Source organism: Spinacia oleracea, chromosome 4 (genome assembly GCF_020520425.1).
Source record: "Spinacia oleracea cultivar Varoflay chromosome 4, BTI_SOV_V1, whole genome shotgun sequence".
NCBI lineage: Eukaryota > Viridiplantae > Streptophyta > Magnoliopsida > Caryophyllales > Amaranthaceae > Spinacia > Spinacia oleracea.
This window is the reverse complement of record NC_079490.1, coordinates 50,804,278-50,809,452: the sequence shown is the minus strand read 5'-3', so window position 1 is coordinate 50,809,452 and position 5,175 is coordinate 50,804,278. Positions and strand designations below refer to the sequence as shown.

The 5,175-nt window shown below is 34.0% G+C and overlaps 1 long non-coding RNA gene across 2 annotated transcripts; it reads left to right on the top strand.

Moving 5' to 3' along the window:
* Positions 1-293: 293 nt before the first annotated feature.
* Positions 294-4,798, top strand: LOC130459987 (uncharacterized). 2 transcript variants are annotated; one of them, XR_008919785.1, is made up of 4 exons: positions 294-472; positions 1,789-1,905; positions 1,984-2,086; positions 4,284-4,798. It is a non-coding gene; the product is annotated as an uncharacterized lncRNA (long non-coding RNA). The 2 variants fall into 2 exon arrangements; XR_008919784.1 differs by having other exon boundaries at positions 1,984-4,798.
* Positions 4,799-5,175: the final 377 nt, after the last annotated feature.

Below are 5,175 nucleotides of genomic sequence, written 5' to 3'. Positions count from 1 at the left end.
TTGATCTTGCCTAAAATGATTTACTAATGATAGGGTGTTGAAATTATGGATAACTGATTTAAGCTACGGATGCTGATATTGGATGTTCTCTAATATGCTTTGCTTTTAAATTATGGACAATTCTTTAATGGAAGCAGGGCCGGCCATTGGGAGGGTTGGTCGGATCTCCAGCACAGGGCCCAAAAATTTTGGGGGCCCAATAAATAATAAAGATGCTGCTGGACTAAAATTGGAAAAATAAAAAAACCCCACTTCACTTTCCCTTGCCCGTGACTTCCTGAAACAATCAAAGATGCAAACCCAATGACCCAACAGTCACACGACTCTTCAAATTCTCTCTCCTTCCCAATTCCCATGGTGATTTCCAAAAATATGTCAATTAATTCCCTTAATTATCTCAACGACTCAACCATCTCCCTCGCTCCTTTGACTCTCACTTTCTCTCTCTGTCGTTCAAGCCCTTCTCTACCAGGTAATTTTCTTATGCTAAAACCTCAAGATTTGATTGTTGTTGTTGTGCTTGATTGTAATTCTTCTATTTCAATTTCCGGTTAGGGTTTTGAAATCGAGTAGTTCTTTCGAGAAAATTTGTCGAAATTCGGGTCAAGGCGGTGTATTTTCATGGATTTAGAACACCAAGGAGAAATGAACGCGGTGAAATTTGGTCAATTAGGTAGAGTTTATTGAAGATTTTGGTTAAATTTTATCGATTTGATTGTTATTCCTGCGCAAATTGAAGCATGGACTATGTGAACTTTGAATTAATAATTGTTCATCTGTTTATCACCCATTTAATTCATTTTCTCAAAAAACCACCTAAAAGGTGTTCAACGAATTAATTTTTATATATTAAATATGTTTCTAAGAGGGAAAATTCGACAGTTTGTTATTGAATGTAAAAAGGGGCCTCATATGAACTTCGGTGATAAGCTTAGAACAGGGCCACCAAATCGTCGGAGCCGGCCCTGAACAGAAGCATTGTGCATAGCTATATTGAAAGGAGGAAGTATAAATCAATATCTGATATGTATTTCACAAATACATATCACCCACTAAACGACAAAATAGGGATAAGACAAACGCTAAAGGACAAAATATTTTTTTTAAAAAAAATGGCATCCGTTTTTGAAAAATGGCATCCATTTTGTTCTTTGAAAAATGGCACCTGCTTTAATTTTGTCTTATCTATATTATGTTGTTTAGTGGGGTGAAAGCAGCTAGTTGGGGATTATCAACAGCTAACACACGTGTAGGAGGTGTCCTTGAGGCAAGTGTTAAGAATATCTTCATCAGTTTGCACTTCTCCTGATGTTTTCGTCCTCGTCTTTTAACCAGCCTTTGTCTATCGATCAAAATGAATTTTCTGCATTTTAGATAAACTCCCTCCGTATTTATTTAAGAGATACATTTGGTCGGCTACGTTTATTAAGAAAAAAATTAAATAAAATAAAATAATAAAGCAAGTGGAGTTGGGTATATATTTTAATAAGTAAACAAGTGGAGACCATGTCATTTTGGGGGGTGGGAGGTGGGGTGGGGTTATGAAATTATTTGTTTAAAAGGATGGTGGGTCATATGGAAAATTAGATATATTATTTAAGTAGATGGTGGGGTTGATAAGTTACTAAAAATAACAAGTGTATATCTTAAATAAATACGGCCAGAAAAGGCAAGTGTATCCCTTAAATAAATACGAAGGGAATATATATTAGTTGACTAAATGGGAGGTATGATTGTACGACAAATATTTTAATTACCTTGTTCAAACTTTTGTTGTTTACTTATTAGGTTTTCCCATATGACATGATCATATTTGAAGAACTGGAAATTGGAGTTATGGTGCAAGCCGTTAGAAAGGCAACAACCATGCTCCGTAACATTGATCCATAAGTTATGCACCTCAAAGTAAGTAAAATCATTTAAACTCCCCCCTACTCCCTTCTCTTCTCTCCGCCAATGTAATCATCTCCTGTTGCCTGCTAGTGAAAAGGCTATACAGTTGGCATGATGTTGCTAAGAGAACAGAGAGAGTCTATGAGCGGGCTCTGACGTGTGCTGATCAGAGTCTTCTTGAACGGCTTTCAAGGTAATGCTTGATCAATATGTTATTCTTCTATGTTATGAGGTATCATATGAACTAAAGTGTTAAAAGGCAGTACTGAAAATGCAGTGAATGTAAGGAAATTCTTGATAAAATGCAGATTTTAAAATGTTATGATCTGTTTTCTTTAGGTCGTATTTTTTTGGCCGATTGGCCCCTTGAGCTTTGCTTGGCCAGAAGTCTATTTGGTAATTATTCTAGTTGAGCTCTTCTAAGAACTTCCACAAATGATTAACTTACACAAACACGTACAACTACCAAGTAGAAATAAATCTTACGCATAAAGCATAATAGTACCCAACATTATATTTAAAGGGTAAGTGTTCATATTAATACATCAGTGGGTCTCCTATGCGACGCGCCACGCCACCAATTAAAGGTGTGACACGTTCACACATGAAGTGGGAACGTAACTGCGAACAACATAAATTACCGCTAAATACAAAACACGAACACTAAAAACATAATAATGTTTCTTGGATCAATGGTAAGCCATGATAGTTTTAAAACTTTGCTCCACAATTTAGTCGTGGGTCCGATGACAAACAGTTGAATTTCATCATTTATTTTTTTTATTTTTTTTCATTTCATCTCTTGGTTTTCAATTATTCTTTTGTGTTATTAGAGGTTTTCGATGCGTAGTAATCTTATTGTATCTTGATTTTTTGGTTTCTTTTGATTTTATTTTCAATCTCTTGCTTTTCAATGTTTTTTTTTTTGTGTGTGTGTTATAGAGGTAACTTCTTTTTTATTTTATTTTAAAAAAAGTTTGTTTTGTCGATATTATTTTGAGTTAGTGGTAAGTATATTTTTAGTTGCTTTTTGGATCACTAGGGACGTTAATTTATTTTAAACGTTTCTCTCCTAAACTATAAAAGTATCTAGCCTAAAATTATAACAGTAACTCCCCTAAAACTATAAAAGTACCCGGCCTAAAATTATATGAGTAAATAAAAATAATTGGCCTAAAACTATAAAAGTGCCTGGACGAAACCTATGTTACTTTAATATTTTACTAGTGTTATTTTTTCTACGTTAATGGTGTTACTTTAGACAATAGGCACAATTACTATAAATATTCCTAAGTGTTACTTCAATTTGTATTTTGATTTACTTTTATAGTTTCAAAAAACTATAAAAGTATCTAAAATAAAACTATATATTAAAGTTTTTGACCTAAAATTAATAATAACCCCTAAAACTATAAAATTACCTCCCCTAAAACTATAGAATTACACTGACTAAAACTATAAAAGTAAAAAAATGTAATTTCCCTAAAATTATAAAAGTACCTAGACTACAAATATACACTACAAAAAATTGTACTATTAACGACGAGAAATCCCGTCGCGAAAGGCCAATAATCGTTAATTAACGACGGGATTTCCTGTCGTGAACCCGTCATAAAAGGGGGCCGTCGTTAATAGAAATCCCGTCGTAAATCCGTCATAAACCCGTCGTGAAAGACATTTGCGACGGTTATTCCCGTCATTGTTTGGTCTTTTGCGACGGGATTTTTGACCCGTCGTAATTAGGTTGTTGTTAAAGATACAAATTCTTGTAGTGATAAAAGCAATTGGCCTAAAACTATGGAGAAGGCTATTGACTGGTGTTACTTGACTTTCTATGATGTTGTTACTTGTACATTGTATTCGCTGTTTCTTTCTTTTTTACTGCAGTTTCTTGAACTTCATATTAAAGATTCCTTGTATAGACTGGTATTACTTGACTCTCTATGCTGGTGTTACTTATACATTGTATTGGTCGTTACTTTTCCTGTTTTATTGCAGTTTCATATTATAGGTTCTTTGTATAGACTGGTGTTACCTGACTTTATATATATGTTGGTGTTACTTATACATTGTATTCGTCGTTACTTTTCTTGTTTTATTGCAATTTCATATTAGAGGTTCCTTGTATAGGCTGGTGTTACTTGAATTTCTATGTTGGTGTTACTATACATTGTATTCGATGTTACTTTTCTTGTTTTATAGCAGTTTCTTCAATTTCATGTCAGAGGTTCCTTGTATAGACTGGTGTTACTAGACTTTCTATGTTGGTGTTACTTATACTTTGTATTCGCCATTACTTTTCTTGTTTTATTGCAGTTTCTTCAATTCCATGTTTGAGGTTCCTTGTATATACTATGTTACTTTATTTTCTATGTTGGTGTTACTTTTAGGTTTCGTTAACCAGCGTGTTGGGATTTAAACGCACTGGATTTATTTAAGTGTTAACACACCACACCCTCAAGTTGATGGTGTGGATGATCACATCTAAGACTTGAACTTAATTTTAAGGCCACCACCATTTCGAGATTGACGAGCCCTAGTCGGGGTCATGCGGGGAAATAATGCACCAACAAGCAACAGACACCTTATGTACCGTAGAAGAATTAAAGAGTTGGACAAATTTTGTTCACTTAGTCCTCCAACAAAGGGCTTTTGTGGTGTTACTTAATATGTTAAGCACAATTTCACTTAAAACCTTATGTACCGTAGAAGAACTAAAGAGTTGGACAAATTTTGTTCACTTAGTCCTCCAACAGAGGGCTTTTGTGGTGTTACTTAATATGTTAAGCACAATTTCACTTAAATCCTTAAGGTAGCGTAGATGTTACTGTAATATTTTATTAGGATTACTTTTTGTATGTTAACGACGTTACTTTTATACATAGGCAAATTAATACTAATATTACTAAGGGCTATTTATATATGCTATTGGTTACTTTTGTTTATAATTGTTGTTACTTTTATAGTTATAGTAGAGTTACTTGTACTCCAGTTACATGTTTTTATTATGCTATAAAGAATTAGAAGGTGTTGAGCCAATATGGTTTTGATGATGACAAACTAACGTAATCAACTAACGTGGTTTTCAAGTTGTATGTGTGCAAGGATCATTAATGAATAGTTGTGCCCAATTCATCAATAATAAAGCTTACTGGAAGTTGATGATTGTGAGATGCTTATAACAAAGAAGCATAAAATCCAGAGCTGGAATTGCAGAGCAGTTCCTAAGGATAAACTCTAGAGAAGCTGGGAGTTTTAAAGTTCATGCGGAAGAACTAGAAC